This window comes from Temnothorax americanus, unplaced genomic scaffold, assembly GCF_048541705.1.
Source record: "Temnothorax americanus isolate GAGA-0224 unplaced genomic scaffold, ASM4854170v1 Scaffold62, whole genome shotgun sequence".
Taxonomy (NCBI): domain Eukaryota; kingdom Metazoa; phylum Arthropoda; class Insecta; order Hymenoptera; family Formicidae; genus Temnothorax; species Temnothorax americanus.
This window is the reverse complement of record NW_027509769.1, coordinates 724,002-743,346: the sequence shown is the minus strand read 5'-3', so window position 1 is coordinate 743,346 and position 19,345 is coordinate 724,002. Positions and strand designations below refer to the sequence as shown.

At 34.0% G+C, this 19,345-nt stretch overlaps 2 long non-coding RNA genes across 2 annotated transcripts in view; one reads left to right on the top strand and one right to left on the bottom strand.

The window, feature by feature from the left end:
* LOC143905474 (uncharacterized) overlaps positions 1-19,345 on the bottom strand; it is a 120,339-nt gene that overhangs the window by 34,139 nt on the left and 66,855 nt on the right. The gene's annotated exons all lie outside the window — the stretch shown is intronic.
* Positions 11,897-18,579, top strand: LOC143905484 (uncharacterized). Its single transcript, XR_013259210.1, has 2 exons — positions 11,897-12,142; positions 17,895-18,579. It is a non-coding gene; the product is annotated as an uncharacterized LOC143905484 (long non-coding RNA).

The window sequence follows — 19,345 nt, the reverse complement described above, 5'->3', positions numbered from 1 at the left end:
TGCAACGGGATGCTGGGTCGAAGTCCTCGAAGTGGCGAAAGGACGACAACGAGACGACGTCGTTAGTAGGGCGGGCTCTAGCTAAGCTACAAACGCAAAGCTATCTAGACACCGGAAATGGACGGCGTGGTACCCGGTTGATGCGCACGTACCCGTAACAGCCGTGCATTCGGTGCGCTTTTCCAACGCCGTTGGAAATCGGAGCGAATAGTGTATATCCTTGAGAAAATCGTAAAATTAAATGCAAACAGAGCTAGGAAAAGATCAAATAAAAACAATTGCTGCGTAATTTATCAATTCGTATAGATTACTACGAGAAACGATCCATTCGTTATTTGTTTCTTATACGCACTGTGATCACTCTTTTGAGATTGCATGCAACTATAGAGTTGATAATACTAAATTAAAAGTTTATCATTGTAAATTATTAATTATTGTTTAAATTAAATTACTAATATTATGTTTTCTATTAATGATAAATTAATTTTTGTACTATTGTGTAAAATAAATTACGCGCTGTTACTCTATTTCGATGCATATTCGATGCGCGAGTGTATGTATGTTGCAAAGCAGCACACATAGACACATATGAAGTTTCTTGCACCATACTTTGCATGATAATATGTTTGCATTATGTAAGTGGTTTCTAAGGTGATAGTATCTATAATATGAAATACTTCAGAAAGTATAGGAACTGTATAAATAATAAAATTCAGAAAAAAAATAATATAAAGTTTCGTGTAGAAGCTTTTAACTTTAATATTATAATAATTTGCAAAATCGTGTTTGTTCAACTTTATATTTTCTTAAAAAATAGCAATATATGCCGGCTCTATAAAAATATATCTGATACAATAGCGCGTTTCTATATCTTGTACTGTCTTTGAAAAAATTAATAAATTTTTCTTTAATAATTATAATTAAAAATGTGCATTTTTATATCTCCTTTTTTTGTCACATAATTTATTCTTAACTATCTGTAATAGTTAAGATATAATCTCGTTTGATTTGAATTAATGACGCTGCGCATATATCTGGTTTTTTTATAACGAAAAAAAGATACGGTACGATGAAAATCTAATCGCAACAAGCCTCTCCGAATAGCGAGCGTGCCAAGGCGTGCTTTCCCCTCCTTCAATTTACACCTAAGATCCCGGTGTTCGTGAAATACCTCCCTTGAGGAATGCACCTCCTCGCTCTCAAGATTTTCTTCACATAAATAATTTTCAACTGGCATCTCATCCCTACTTTCATCTCTACACTTCCAAACTGAGCAAACAGTTTCCTGATTATGTAATTTACGCTCATGCCGTTACAAATGTTATAAATAGGTACAATTTAAGAAACAGAGATTAGATTTATATTCATAAGAAAAACAATTGTATTATAAATCTAAGACTGTGTTCAGGTAAAAACTTTTATTTATCGTCTAAATTATTAAAGGATATATGCGTCTAAAGTTTAACTTATAAATTCTATTTATAAGACTGTATATCTTATAAAAATAAAACTTGACTGATATTTTATGTATGATTTAATGACGTTCTAGATATTATTTCCTATATATGAGATACATAAATGTGTCACCTTGCACTTAACACACTCACGAAAATCTCGATTTATCGACGGAAAATCGCGCGCAAATGTCATTCTTCTTTGCATTTGGCGAGGATAAAATCCACTTTGCCGCATTTTACGTAAATAACTTGTTTGCCGGGTAAGTCGCTCGGAGGGTTTCGCTTCATGCAGCCGCGCGTCTACAGCAACGACGGCAGACAGCGTCGACGAGTCGCGGTCATGCCGCTGTTTAGAAATTTAATGCAACCACCGCGCGTTTTCGGACGCACTTTTGAAAGTAGTTTGCGATATCGTAAATCACAATCGCGTGTATAGCCCGTCGAGCCCGGCGGATTGTGGGTGGGCGTAATGCATTCGTGTGCGTATTGCTCGGCAACCCGGTAATGTATTCGCGAGGGTATAACGTATCGATGTCGAATCCTCCATCGAAAAATAACCACGTCGTAGATATGCGTCGAGGGAGAAACGAGAGGTATAGGAGATGATGTGTGCGGCGTGGGACGGAGGAACGAACGATCGGAGGATGAGCGACTATACGAGCTTGAAAGTGCCATGGTATCGTGGTGAAGTCGCGAGCAAAAGGACGATATTTGTACGTTTCTCTGTACGTCCGTGTGCGATCCGCTCGCGTGTGCGTGAGGCAAAAGAGAAGACGACCGGGAAAAAGTCGTCGAGCTAAGGAGGGAGGGTCCTATGTGCAGGGAGCGTTGAGCGAGCAAGTTTCTGTTTTTCGCGGAGACCGTGCTTGCGAACCGCGAAGAGACAAACGCGAGTATTATTAGCCGAAATTCTTATACACGATGTCATCCGTCTCTTATTACACGGTATACGGCATTGTCTCACGCAGAGAAAAGATGATTACATATACACAAATGTATAGTATATAATTCATCTAGTTACTGATCTCAAAAAACAAAGATGTTAATATCTATATTTAAATATGCTTAGACCGCGAAAATTTTGCAACTTTGGCAAACACATATATATTTTTCACGCAAAGAATTATTACTAAATGAAAAGTTTTAATAACATATTAGATAATATGCCGAAAAGATCGTTAATATGATCGTAACTATATATATATGGATCAAATATAAGATGCTTAATCTATACACTCATATTTACAAATTTTATTATGGTTGTAATTAAAACTTCTTGCATTCGTTTCAAAGCTATTATAAGCTCGCTATCTCTTTTTTTCTTACTTTTTTCCCCTCTTAAGACAGGGTTACTGGTTAATTAAGAAATAATTTCAAACGCTATAGAGAAAATTACTTATCTCATTAATAATAAGCTTCTCTAGTTGCTACCAAATTTCCTCTAAGATAGTAACTTAGCGTGGTATTACCGAAGTTCTATTAGCATAAAGATGATCATAATTATTATCATCAATAATAAGTTTCCAGCTAAAAAGAACATTATTCCTGTAACCGTATACATTCCTGATCCGAGGCTCAAGTAATCGGTCAGGGGACTAGCCCAGTCACGAAGAGAGCGATAAATTTTTGTTACTTCACTGATAAAGAGAGAGAAAGAAAGAGAGAGAGAGAGAGAGAGAGAGAGAGAGAGAGAGAGAGAGAGAGAAAAGGGAGAGGACGGGTGGAGAAAAGATGCGAGAGCAAAAGAACAGCGAGTGGATGGGATCCCAACGTGAATCCCAATGGAAACGGACATTCTTGAATATTCGTAGACGGAAATTCGTAGACGCATTTTCATGCATTCCGTGCAAGTTCATACGCGTACCACACCACTATATATGCGTATATAATATACGCGTATATACATATACACTCGTATATATCCAGCAGCGTTTCGGAAAAGGGACAGGCCCGCGCGGCTGTTTAAATTACTAAACTTTAAACTTTCACTCACGTATGCAAACTAATGCAAACTGGAGGCTTGTGGAAGGAACTGCAAACAGCTCGCTCGGGACTCTCCGCTACCATCCGTGCTCCCAGAACGGGTTCTCCACTCGACACCCTCCAACCTCCGTCGACCGACTTCTCTCTCTCTCTCTCTCTTTGTCTCCGTCCCTTTCTCTCATCTAAACGCCCCCGCTTTTCCCCAGCGTGTACCATCCACGTTCGCCACACATTTCGCGGCTTCGCTATCTATATATCGGGTATCCTATATAATTTTCATGCCGGCGCGCGGCGGTGGTCGACCGTCCATCGCTTTATCCTTGCGAGTGTTTTCGCTTAACCGAATGAAGACCGAGTAAAGCATGTCATTAAAAGCGCGAGGTATTCATTCCTGCGACCAGGCGGCGGCCGGCGGTTAAGCAAGTTCAACATACTCCTCTCTCAAGCTTTGTTGTAGACAAAACGATTTGCTGGCGTTGCTGAGCGCTCGTTCCTAACATCATTAGGCTTTGCGGTAGGTACGTGTGTTTAAGTTGGACGCATTCTCGACTTGGGAAGGCAAACAAAGAATAAAAAACGGAGGAAGCTTTTGCGCGATGGCCATTAGTCCCGGGACACTCCGTGTCATGACAAATATTTCACTGGATCACAAATAATGAGTAAATTTTGAAATCGGGCAGTCGCGCATCATTAGCAATTTTTCCGATATTAATTACGGCGCACAATTTGTTAATGAATTTAATGAACGAATCAGAGTCGTTTTGCGAGATGCATTGACGAGCGGTGTCCGCTGCGGCTGATGCAATTGCGTACAGTATAATGCATCGAAATTTTTGCATAATGCATAACATGAAAATGGTACGCGCGCTGTTCAACTCTGCTGAACCCGCATGTCATAATGTGCACTTTGTTAAATCTTCCGTTAAATGTAGGATATTTTATTCTGTATAACTGTCAGAAGCTTTTAAAAAAAAATCTGTCGCGAACAAAGTTTGTATATACACTTATTGAATGTTTATCGGCCTTTATAACACAATTTATTAATTTATAAATATTTGTGGTATCTCAGTTAAGCGCGGGCTTGCTCGCTTATTATGCAATCGTATTAATCTCTTTGAAATTTCATATATGACTCAAAGATATTCTCTAAATTTATCAAGTAATTGTAAAATAAAATCTTTATTTTCTAAAGTAAAAATTTATAATGTGCTACGATACACAGTAAATATATTTTAGAATGTTTTGCGACTTTTATATTGTTGTAAATACTTTAAATTACTAAATGACACATTTTTTCCACTATTGCTATAGTCTTCTATTCACTTTCCTCTAATAAAGTTTACTCCTTAGCTTGCAGTTCTATAACATGCTCAATAACGTTTGAGACAACCTGGCCCCAATTTCATATTAATCAAATTTTCTCGCTGATCGCGGAATGCGCTTCGAATCGGAAGGAAACTTGCGTCAATCGAGCTGTAAGTCAGCATGTCCCGTAACTTGTAAGTCAATCGGCAAACCGCAGAGATATCGTGCAGGAGTCGTCTATATATGCTAGACAGGGCTGCGGGGAGCCGGCGATAAGTCAGCGAAATTATCGAGATTGTCTTTCGAAGTTGCCGTGGCGGCGGCTGCGGCGCCGCTTTGTGGGTAATTTAGTGCAAGCCATAAGTAATAATCGATGCCATGCGAGTAGCGCGGTATATGCAGTGGGCGCTAATAAGGACTCGCATATACCAAATGTGAGTGCGCATACATACACGCTCGTGTGTATAATACATGCACCAATACCGCGCCGACATTCCGTAATGGATGTCAGTTGTAATTCATAGCTAAATGCATAAACGTCATTCTCGGCTATTAGCGGTAAGATTTAGCCCGAAAGTACCGGGAAATAAAATAATTTTCTGTGCACTTGCTTTTTCTTCGTTCAATCATTCCATTATGTTAGATTTTCAGATAGAGAAGTGCTAACATAAATAAATCTTGAAATTAGATCCGCTTTTTAACATAATAAATTTAATATTATATGTTGAAATATTTTGTTATACTGCTGTGATATTATAAATACTTATAATATTATAAATTGAGCCATTAAACAAGATGTTTATTTTAGAATTTTTCATAAGCATACTTGTATCACGTTTTAATGCTATTCTTGATGTAGGTTGTCAGTAAGAAAATGCAATATTGCAGTTATATCATCGTACTAATGTTGACGAGTAAATATCAAAAAATATGATCTACCTTATGACATACCTTACCGACTTCAAGGATAATAATTTGAAGAATTTTAGTTATAAAGCACGAATTCTATATCTTTCTTTGTTTTGTTTGTAAAAAAATTTTTTGTATAAAAATTTTTATACTTTAATAATAGAGAAATCCCTCATAAAAAACAAACTTTCCTTCATAATATGGTCTTTACAATGTTATTGTATCCTTTAATTATTTCTTTAATCGTTATTAAACTTTTCACAGCATTTTCTCTCTTTAAATTATTGAGTAATAAGTTGATCAATATATATATATATATATATATATATATATATATATCGCGTAAAAATATTATAAATAATAAAATAATAACAAGCAAAAAAATTGTGCAAATTAGAAATTTGCACTTGGCTTCCTCATAGAGGAAGTGATGTCTAATACACATTGGCATCAAAAACTCGAAAAACAACGGTTGATTAGTTTTATATGCGAGCTTTATATGCTCTAGCTTTATATGCGAGCAAAATTATAGACCTTTGATCGCGTATAAAACTGAATCTAATCAACCAAATCTTGAAAAATTATATGTGAAATATATAGAGGTAGAAAAAACTGAAAAATATAATAAAATAAGAAATTGATCGATATCTCAATGTTTGCGGAAGTTAGAGCAACCACTGACATTTCTAAAAAAATTCAAAATTTTTTTTAAAAAAGAACCCCTTTGCCGATCATCGCCAAATTCAATACCAACCTTCCTTGAATGATACTCTATCGATAAAAAAAAACAGCCCAATATCTCAATATTTGCGGAAGTTAGAACAACCACGGACATTAAATCTGACATACACACACACACACAGACATTTTTTTTTAGGCGATATTTCAACGTTTTACAACGATCTGAACATATTGGCAGAAAAAACTTAAAAACCAATCTCTTCGTTGGTTTCTTCTACCCCTATTTCATATATAAATCATTTAAATTTGGTTGATTAGACCCAACTTTATACGCAATCAAAGGTTCATATACGAAATTCACGAAAACAAAGCTTCCTCTATGAGGAAGCAAAATACTAACATAACTAATATAATACTAAAATTTCAAGAATTTTAAGGTAAGTAAATGATTACGTATTGTTAAATTAATGTTTTAATTAATACTTTCTGTAATTAATAATTCTCATTCGGTTAGTTGTGCATTGAAAGAATCAAATAAATGAGAACTTTGCTTGAATTATACTTTGAATAGAACATACGCGCTTGGGGTTACTTATATGATGAGTATAGATGAATGGTATTAACATTAGTAATAGCGCTGCAAATTATCTACATGCATAACTCTTTTTCCATTTTATTTCGTACATGTTGCTATTTTAATTATACTAATGGATATCCTATTAGTATCTTTAATATAAGCTTTTATTTTCATTGCATACTCTTTTTTCCTGTAAATATAAATTTTATATATATGCTACACACACATATTGACACATAAACCAAGACTCTCTATCAATTATTACAGATTGAAGTCTATACATTAAAGTCTTTTCATCTTCAGAATGTTAACTTAAGTGTCAGTTAAACAAATTAATATTAAATTAACATTAAATATTTCACAAATGTGAAAAAAAGTATTCAATTTTTACAGCTTTTTAACGTCTTTTTAAATTTGTTTTATATCTTATAAAAAAGAATTAATTTAAATTTAATGAAAAATCTGAAATCAAAAGAAAATGTTCATATCATTATATCATAGTTATTTTATACAACGCTTTTATATGATAACCATGCAATAGAATATTTTTGATGTCGCCAGATTTGTTTGTCTAACAATAAGCCATAATTCTAATCCAATTCTATTCGATTGCATTACGTATAAAAATGATTTTTGTTATAAAAAGCTTGTTTCTATACACTTTTTATATATTTTTAGCACACACTTTTTATATATTCTTGGTACACATGCTTTTACATGCAAACAATCACTTCATTGCACATGATGTTTATCGGTGCGCTGAATTTCCATTTTTTATTTTATGTGTTCATTTTATAGTTCAATCCTTCCCCATGACCTATAATAAATTTGTTTAACTTAATTAAATGCTATAACATTTTAATAAAACATCTATCTAGTCGTGAAAAAATCGAACTAAATAAAAATTTACACATATATTGGAATAAAATATTATTCTCGCAAAAATATACATCAAATTTTAAATACAAAATTTATTTATGTTTGCAATAAATATTTAATCCAAAATTATACAAATATAGATATGTTCACAAAGTATCCATAATAAATGAGTAAAATAATAAAAGTTTTTTGTAACATACATTTAAAGAGCTTGTTTTTCAGAAATTTTGCAATTAATAGAAAATATGAATACACATAATTTATTTGTAATTAGAAGTTTGCGTTTCAATTAAGCATATTTCACAAACGGAAGAAGAGTGAAAGAAGATAGAGAGTGGAACATAAAAGAATACTCCTTTGAGAACAAATTTCTTCTCAAGACATAATTTTTCGCATAATCGCATACGCTTTTCAGGTTTCAGTTTTCAAATTTGTTACTGTACCGTGCAGCATATGTCCATTGCAACCGCAGTAATATTTAATACTCTTATTACGGAGCGTTGAACGCGATAAGTTCGTCCGTTATTAATTCTAAATGAAATGGACTGAAACGTAATTAAAAAGAAAAAACGGTCGCCTGGCGATGAAAGTGGCTGAGGCAAATGGTTCGTCTTGGCGGCACGAATTAAGATCGGCTAAAGCAAGACATTTTCGGAAGTACGATCTCTTTCTCCTCGAATAAATTATTCATGATTTCAATGGGTGATTAATTGAGGCTTTAAGTCGAGAGATTATTAAGACAAATGACGTCGATAGAAATACTTCTATATTTATACAAATCACACTTGAAATGTTTTAAATGACAGTTAAAAAAAAGTAGGGAAATTAAGAAAAAATTCACACAAGAATTTGTTGATGTGTACTTATTATGCCCATTAGTCCTGCTAGTTAAACGTACATATATTGTAGGATTAAAATTTATATGTAGAAAGTAAACTCCACGCGAATGGAAAATTTAATACCCATGCACGGGAGACAATGCTTATGAAATTCTCTAGAGATTTAACCGTTGATGTAACATATTTTGCGCAAAGTATTATTTTAACATACAGCAGAGAGAGAGAGAGAGAGAGAGAGAGAGAGAGAGAGAGAGAGAGAATAGAATTCGTTGACAGTATGACTAATAGTTGCATCAGATTTCGCGACTGTTACTTGTATTATATGATGTACAAGCGTCGTTGAAACATTTTGCAGTTGCCTCATCTATTAGCGCGGGCGCGTATAACGATTTAGTTTAATAATTAAGTATCTTTTTTAATAGCAGATAACAAGTTTACGCGTGTAATATTGAAGTTCAGCAATTAGTTGCGATATAATCGTAATACATTAATATTATCATTATCCATTAAGTAAGTGTAAAATATCCGCTATAATTTTATTACTTAACCAGCATAATGATGTTGGAAACGCGTACCATTAAAACTGTTATCTCGCGATAACACATTGTTTATACATATATAAATCACTGATCATGTTATACCGCTTTTTTAACTTTAAGATCTTTTGCATTATGTGAGAATTTGTGTAACTTGTACGTTTGTAATTTTATATGTTCTTTTCTTATTTAAAAAAAAAAAAATTTTACAGATTTTTAATATAAATAATTTTAAAAAGATTCGCAAGAAAGTATTGATGTAATAATTACTCTCTGCGTAAGGACAATAGAAACGGATATTAAATAGAACTGTCGAAGATATTTATTCGGTTTCGATATCCCGGGAATAGTTTCTCGGTAATTCAATATATTGCAATCGTAGGTAATACAGATGTACACCCACACAAAATCTTTATGTCCGAGCAAGCAAGTCTGTTATTTATATTGAATATTTGCTACAAGATATATATATATATATATAAGCACAAAATTATATCATATATATATATATATATATATATATATATATATATATATGATATAATTTTGTGCTTGCTCTAAGTTTTCCTCTCAGCTGTAGAAGGTACGCCACGTCTCATCGAAATTCTCTCTTTGAATATATATATCATTGAACTTGTTGCTATTACATGTTAGATACGTACATACATTTCGGAGAGCTATTTGGATGTTACGTAATTTACTTGCAATTAACACCGTATATCTACTTGGAAATAACGCTATACTGTGAAGTATTACTATAATCATCAGTACGCGATACGATTAAATAATGATTCAATCGATGTTTCATTTATCGTGACGAAAAGGAGAAATTACGTTGGGAAAAACCGCTTAAAGCAGTCAACATGCATTGAATTGACCTTCTTTTCCGTTAGTGATATATTTCTCCTTTTTAGTCATATACGATATCAGTACGAGGAAATTAAATGCACGACTTTTCTCGTGAACAACAATATGCAATCATAACGGACGATACTTCTTTTCCGGAATGCATGCGCCATTAGTCGCGGATACTCCTGATTTATAATTAAATCGCAATTTTGTCTAATCGCTGACTCGAATAAGCGGAAAAGCAATTTTCTGTTTGTAGCATGTCGTAAATAAGCGGATTCCCCTTTGCGTTACGTCAAGAATTCATATTAGCGATGAGTCACATGGTATAGTTTGCAACAAAAATATCCGTTTGGCAACCGCGATTTCAAATTCCAAAGAAAATCAATTAAAAATTAACAGGTAAAAGAGCTCAATTGACGTCACAGTTAAAGGAAGTATTTTATCAATCATTAATTAATCAAACCTGACGGTTTTCATTAAACCAAAGTTGAAATATCAATTGCCATCTTAATTTTGCTTTAGTAAAAACTGTCTCTATTATATATTGTAATTAACAATTTTGACTAAAATTACTAAATAAAATCAACGTCTTAAGGAACTCCACTTTTATCGAACATTGGAAAATACAGAAAATAATTCCATATTACTTTGAGATATCGATTAACGTGTTTTGTAATTTTATACTTATTCGGCGATTATTTTGCGATGAAGAATCGCTTTACGCCGTCCTTGAAAAATCCCTACCTTGTCTCTTATGACGTGCTTGTGACGATTCAACCTGTTCAGAAACATTTATAAGTGTGAAGGTTATGGCCGAGCGCAACACGGAGTCACGCATACGCCAGCGCGATGACTAATTTTTAATGCATGCATCTCTTATTGGAATAGAATGTTGCAAAGTTTCCTGAACTTTTTCTTGTTTACTAAATTTTTGATGCTGCGAAAGAGTAAAAGAAAAATGTATTTGTTAACATTCTTTATGTTCTTTAAAACAAAAGTTATATGTCTGTATTTTTTATGGCGTGGAAAACCACATTGAGACAAAAAAATACTTAAAAATTTATTTGTGAAACATATTTGTAGAATAAAATTTATTTCTGTAAAATAAACCTTATATTCCTCAAATAAATTTTTTAGTATTTTTTTCTCAGTGTAACTATATTATTATAGTTTATCTACTACTACTTTAATCTTGCTCTATCTACTACATCTATTGTACTATTCTATATCATATGTAAATCAAATATTAATTAAAAACAATTAAATTCCCTTTTTTTTAGCAAAAAGTTTACAATGTACCATCATTTTAAATTTTGAAAAAAAATACACATTGTCAAAAATTGTTTCATCCATCAAATATTGTCCTGCAATGGTCAACTGAGGAGAACAATACATCATAATCCAGATTAACGTGCTAGAAGGGTCTCCTTATAAATTATTCATGTCATTTAATAAATACGCAAAGCGATGTAAAACAAATCGAATCATCTAGTAGATGTAGTCCGATATAGCAAGTTCTTTATTTATTCGCGCAGTGGGGCATATAATTCATTGAATAACCGGCCGTCCCGGCGGATGCTACATTGGAAATATAAAATATATTCTTTCATTTCCCCGGGGAGAAAGACTTCCAAGAGCTTAGCGGAAGATACCGCTAACGGAGAGGTAGTCCTCTCACGATCGGACCTATTCTGGTAGAGACAATCACCTCTTGCCTTGTGGATTAATCTATCCCTTATCCTTCTTTTTCCTCTATCTTATCTTTTTCTCAGAAACAGCTAAAAACGATGACACGTCTCGAGGCAGCGTGGATAGCTTCTCTCTCCTACCATTCTCCTTCCACCACCAATCTGCCGAGTACTTATGGAGTCTCTCACATATTAACTTTTGATACGCGTCTTCAGTCTCTGTGCTAGCGCCGATTTGTACGTGTGCGGCGTAACACGTTTTCCTGTCGCTGATTATTATTAAATTTGTATTAGCGTCGCGAATTGCTCGTATAAAGCGTAATTTGACCGGTAACCCGAGGTGAAGATATTACGGGTGAAGGGATCACGGTATATACGTGGAACGAAGAGAAAGAGGGAAACAAAGTGAGCCGCGCAAAGACAAGAACGAACGAATGTGAGTGTAAAGTAATCGTTAATCTTGTTGGCCGTGAAATTGCTGAGGGTACCGCGTAAGTTTCCTCTTCTAAAAAGGGCATGTCATAGGTATTGTTGTCACTTTTCCGCGATGCCGATTGGTTCTCTTGCTGCGCTTACTTCATTTGCAGCTGTCATTGTATATTTTGACAGTTGTGTGTATCATGGGGTTAATAGTCTAATAGTAATAGCATAATGTTAAAGCTAAATAGCGCGCGCGAAGCGCGCGTCTGTAGTGTCTAGTCCTCTTCTAAAAAGGGCATGTCATAGGTATTGTTGTCACTTTTCCGCGATGCCGATTGGTTCTCTTGCTGCGCTTACTTCATTTGCAGCTGTCATTGTATATTTTGACAGTTGTGTGTATCATGGGGTTAATAGTCTAATAGTAATAGCATAATGTTAAAGCTAAATAGCGCGCGCGAAGCGCGCGTCTGTAGTGTCTAGTAACGTAAATTATGCAAAATGATTTGCATCTCGCACCAAGTGGGTGCTTTAGGACCCACTGCTTCCTTTGTATTCGCAAAGCAAACTAAGCACAGTTTTATGCTCGATCTCGCAGCGGTCGTGATTCCATAGTAACTTGGGAAATCGTTTACACATACACACAGCCCAGGACCGCGTTTGCCTCCGAGAAACGTTTATATACCGCACTAAAGTGTCCCAGCAAAAATTTTGAAACCAATCTAGTATCTCTGGCGCTACGTATTCTTTAGAAAATCATTCATTTTCTTTATATATTATCTTTATATATTATCTACCCTTGTTTCTCCCGTAAATCGAACTTTTATTTCCACGTTTCTTTTAGATTTATCGCGTAAGTTTGGCTGTAGAAACAATACGATTCTTCATTTAAATTTATTATGAAAAATGAGTAAAAGTACAAGAAAGAGATTTATTTTCCATCAAAACAATGTTTTTCTAGCAGCTTAATTTTTGTTTAATGCTTGATACTTGTTGTCGGATCTAATTATAATTTTTATTTATTTTTGTTTCCTGTAATTTCTTCCAGTGCATTACTGCGGAAAAATATAAAATTTAAAGTAATAATTTTACCACTAATAATTATGCGTAATTTATTGGAATTATTAGTGGCACGCGGAGTAGACAAGAAATAAAATAGGTTAGTCAAGAAATAACGAATTCCTTTATTTTATTTAAAACCTGCGATGAAATTATTCGCATTGTGGAACGTTGTTTTTTTATGCGAACGTAGATATGTAAATGGTACTGAGGCAAATAGGTATTCTTTGTTTGTGAACGGAAATTAATCTCCGAATTTTTCGTGTGCGAGAGATAAAATTAGCCGACTTCGGTTACCGAAGCATCCACGTTGACGGGCATCAGAGAGAGAGACAGGCAAAAATTAATCGTTCTCGTCAACCGCTCGGGAGTCAGTCGGTGCACGTGTAATCCTTGCGATTTGTATTTTCCCGCAGTAATGCGTCGGGAGAAATTACGGAAAACAAAAAATAAATAAATAAATGAAAATCAGAAAAGGAGACAGCGCGGGTATACTCCATGTGTCGTGTATTTCATTTCTAACGATTGCAGATTACGGTGCAATGGACCTATTTTTAAAAATTACGACGCACCATATATATCGGCCGTCGCGTGACAACCCGACAAGACTATATATATAAACGATAAATTGTTTTAAAACCCGTTGCGCATTTATAATGGATATATCCGCGTATATGGTCTCGCGAATGCTCCATAATCCTTCCGCTCTGTGAGAGATAAAGATAAAAAAAGTGGAGACAAAAGATAGGAGAGCTCCGAATATAAATGCCGGCTCATATTTCTAAAAAATTTACAATGAGAATCTCACTTATCAGCATATATAAATCGCACATCCGCGGAGAAGCAAGCAATTGAAGAGACAAGTTCGCCACGTCTATGCCTGTCTTTTTAGCAGTCGATTGTAACGAATTTAATTTCTCCGCGGCGTCTATATCACGACAATCCAGAAAGGAGCAGCGAAGCGCTAACCAAGGGTTACTTAACCCAGACTGTCGGAGCAACAACTTAGTGTAAAGGACCGGTCACCGTATCGCGGAGTAATGTTGAAACTTTCCTCTAGAAAGTCTAGAATTATCGCGAGTATTTCACCCGAAGGAGCCAGATATACCCGCCCATTGTGTTCTGTTTCATGCTTGGAATTTAAGCATTCAGATGGAGATAGCGCAATTTATTATTCCGGGCCAAAGTTAACTCGTCTTTAATCACGACAAGTGGCGCGCGTTGTTATCTCGATAACTTTTATTACAAGCTTGTGCTCTCTTTCAAAATTTGTTACTTAAGTCTTCATGTCTAGCGGGAGAAATCAATCGAGAATCGATTAAGAATTCCCGCAAGAATGTGCGTCATTTGATGTACATTTGCTTGCGCACGACGCTTGTAGTTACGCGTGCATCTAGAATTGCTTAAGTTAGACATTACGACTAAAGCCCACACACATAAGTAGTATCAATAGCTTTAATTGCCTAAGGCGATGTTGGCTTATCTTGATGACGACGTTGCGTGCCGTCTTTACTAAGCGCGTTGCTTAGGGATACTTTACAATTATTGCGAGCGTTCACCCACCTTCCGTTTACGGAAGTTAATTTCTGTTCGTATCGATTTAGATAACCTGAGACGACGTTAATTGATACTTAAGTGCGGATGCGACGCAACGAGAAAATGACAAAATAAGTATCGCGTACTTCCCCACAATTAAGCATTATTGCGAATGCGTTTATTCGTGATATTACATATTAGAAAATGCATTGCTATTGATGCAGTCTTAGAAAATATTTTTAGAATCAATTTCTATCGTGCAATTTGGTATATTCTAGAATTGATTTCAAATTTATGATAGTATTTTATATAGCTATCAATTGTACAATTCAATATTTCAACAAACATTTAAAATAATGACAAACAATTGTAAATGGACAATTTAATATTATTAATGTTAAAACAAGAATTTGAAATAATAACAAATAATCAATCGCGCGTATCAGATAAAATTTATATATTCAAACATTATGCACACATCAACATGTATGAAAGTGGAAGTGTTTGTTGAAATATCATTAAAATTTATGTACAACAAAACTTGGATACGAGACGCATATACTTTATAAATTATTCATCAATTGCCTTTACATCTTGATGCAGAAGTTACACGTGCGTGTGTGTGAAACTTCTTTCTTTTTGAATAAAAAAAGTTTAATAACAGCGTTTAGTTTTAATATAATGTTTAAGTTGCATTTTTCATATATTTTCAGTTCTTATCTTGCTCGTAATAACAATTTCGAGAAGAATCGAACATAAAGTATAAAGTTTACAAAATTTAAAGTAAGCATTTTGATCGCTTCAATGCAAACGTCGCTATTTCTGCTAGAAACAACTCAATGTATGTAATGTGCAGAAAATTTTCATTTGTTAGTAGAGGCTCATAATAAAGCGTTTAACACGATTTTTCATAGCCGCGAGGTCTTTAGAAAGAAAATATTTCTCCGTCCACTGTGCATCATCATCCATAAAAGTTTACGTTGTCTGAAAAAACTGCCTGCCTATTACGGTCAGGATTTTACGGCATTCTTTAAACTGGCTGTCGCGCAGATCGTGGCGTCAGACATAATTTTTATCATCAATGCTACGACCTTCGTAAAATAACCACATTCCGAGGTGGCATCGTGCGGGATGACACTGCTCCGAGCTAAAACGCAATCGATTGAAACGTATACCGCACCATCATCTATAAACAATAAACTCTACTTAAACAAATCAATAATTAACCAATGTTATATAAGAATAATTAAACATAAAACTCGTCATTTTAAGTACTTTTAATATTTTCATCATATATCATTTTTATTTAAATCTTCATATGTTACAAAACATGTTCAGAAAAATTAAGGAATCTTATTTAAGTATAATATTATAGAGTGTTTAAAGTATAGAGAGTATAAAAATCTTTGTTCAAGACGATATAATATTGTCAAAAATTGTTCTGTACAATCACTAATGCACCGTTTGTCCAGCTGGAAAATTAGTTTGAAACTTTCTATGAACGGGTAAACCGCGGACCGCAATTTGCCGGCAGCGCACGAAAATTTTCGCGAAACGCGATAACGTGGAAATAAACACGCTCGCGCGAGCACTATCACCGTTCACGAGCCGGCATTTTGCCGAAACTCTATATAATCTTCTTTCCTTGTACTTGTCTCACTTTCTGTGAAGGCAAGTTTACCACACTCGCGGAGTTGCTTTCTCTGCTTGTTTTCTCTAAAAGCTATATGTACGCATATCGGGACTTCCCGTTAGATATCCTGCTATAAGCTATGCTACGAACACATAGTTTTGATACTTTTTGTTATAACATCTTTCTGTATCTTATAATGCAACGATTTCTATATGCATTTTCTTGGAAAGCAAATAAGAGAGATAAAGAAAAAATGTAAAAAAAATAAAATAAATATTTTATGTAATGCGGTATCTAAATCGGGTACTTTCTTCTTTACTATTTGTATTATCCATATTGCATGCGGTATCATGATACATATAGGATAAATGGCCATCTTTCCTGTATGTCCATCTTACCCGAGTTTACCCTATTATTTTTCCTATATTTATTGTACATTCTTCAGCAAATCAAGATATCGCTTCGCTTTTCCTTGCTGCGACAGATTCGCAAAATCACGAATGTGGCAAAATAACATTATCATAAAAAGATTGATCTATCTCAAGACTTTAATCGAGTTGATGTCAAATTTCAATGCACTCAGATATGCCGAAGATGTTTCCACGTGAAATAATGCCGCATAACCCGAGCCGCACTGATATATCATTATAGGAAATACAAGACGCGGAACAATTTCGCTCGAGAAATGGAAACTCTTGAAAAGATTAAAAACACACATAGTTTCGAATTAAATAATTAGCAGTATCAGACTACGTGGAATCATTCATTGAGCATACTTATTATTACGAAATTTATTATTAGATACTATTCATTTAGTTATTGAAAGAATCTGTATTTTTCATTTTTTCTATATATGTGATTCAAATTATTAGATACAATTTTTTCAGATATTATACTTCAAATATTTATTTTTGATGCGAATAGCGAATTTTTATGCAGATAGCATGTATGCGTTTAGGATTGCATTATTAAATTTATTATAAAAACTTCCTTCATTTATTTTTCACGTTTCGAGATCTGATCATGCGATATAAATGTTTTAGCAGCGTACCATAATACCACTTTAGTTAATTTTTGTTTATTTAAGTATGACCAGCGATTGAATTGTGTAAAATGTACGAGACATGAAAAATATTTTTAGGACTTTTTAAATTTTGTCCTATGTACGCGTGCGTAAAAAAAAAAAAAAAAAAAAAATATGTCGCATAATATTTATTATATAAAATTTATATATACTCTCCGTTTTTATATATATTATACATATATTCAACAGTCTCTATTATTTAAATACTTCTCATATTATGTATTGCACAGGGTATATCAAATTAATACAGTATAATTTTTAAAAATCAATAAAATTAAATCAACAAAAACTAAATCTCTCTCACAAAGAACTGCCGAAGTAAATGATACTTGTACTATGCTTTATCGAAATCAATAAATGTTGGTTTATTTTGATATTTATTTTATTATTTCCGATTAACACAAGCTAGTGTAAGATTGTGTTATTTCAAAATCTACATAATAAATGTATCGTTTTCAGATTTCCCATTGATTTTGCGCAAAGAACGCTTGGTACATCAAAATGCATCTATCGGCATTGCTTATCCTTATCGTAACGTGCGCCCTCGCACACTCGGCGGTCGGCATCACAGAAATTGTCGATTTTGATTCCGTGTATTTCCCTGACCAAACGGACTACATCAAACTTGCTACCAAGTGTAAAGATAACATGATACTGTGGCCAGGAACTCGTCGGTGCTACAAGGAAGGCGAGCAAGGTCCCTGTAACGTCGGTCGGGTACTGGTATTCGACCGTCGGTTACTGAAACCGTACTGTAAAGACCTCATATTTTAACGATTTTCGTACAGAAAGGAACATAATCAACTGTTGGCGATGTGGAGCTTACTATGTACGCGATTTGATGCACGATAGATGACGGTAGCGACCGTAAATTTCCCGGGACAAGTGTTTGGGGGAAGAAAAACGTCGTGCTCAACTCTATCTGCAGACAAAAATATTTGTTCAAGTGAAACGCGTAAAAATTTCCATACCGCAAGTATAAATACTATTCTACCTGACTATATGTATCCAATGCAAGCAGTTGCATTTCATGAAAATAATGTTACGGTAATATGTATAAAGAGGTAGATTGCTGCGTTTGTACTATAAGGAAATTTACGCTTTTCCTAGGCACAAATGTGTAATTTAAAAATAGATTTCGAAAGAGAAGCTCAAATAAAAAATTAGTGAGATAATTAGTTCGAAATGCTTTAATTCTTGCTCAGGGATGTAGGAACTCATTTAACGTATGCCATAATGATAAAGTGACGCTAATATAGTGCCACATTTATCTTTTGCTAGACTTATGATATAAATGATATAAATGCATTTACTTGAAATAAATCTTGCCTTAATTTATATTTATAGAGGAAAGTCCCCTATTATGAGACAGGATCCTAATATGAGATATGTTAAGCTAAAAGGCCCTATATAGGCCCCATCTGTTGATCCCACCATGAAAAAACCTCGCCATCTCATATTAGGTTGCCTATCTCATAATAGGGGACTTTCCTCTATATACATATTTATATATACATTTATAATTATTATGCTGAGCTTTTTTGTATGTAGTTGTTTTTAGATATTTAGTTTTACATGCTTGTGTTATTTAAAACTGATACGCTTTAACTTATTGTATATAAGTATATAAGATCTGATAGAAATTAAATTTCTTTACATCTTGCTTAACATTATATTTTTGTTGTGTTAAACTTTAGTATGTATATACGTAAGTCTATTTTTACTGATTATCTATATTATTAAAAGATAATTATAAGTAGATGAAATTTAGGATTACTAATATATATTATTAGAGTGATGCATGTTTTTGTGTGAAAATAAAAAGACGTTAGTTTGTAAGCAGTTTTGTTTCGTATATTATCAGCGTTATCTCACGAAAATTACTTTACCAATTTGTATTTTTTATTTGT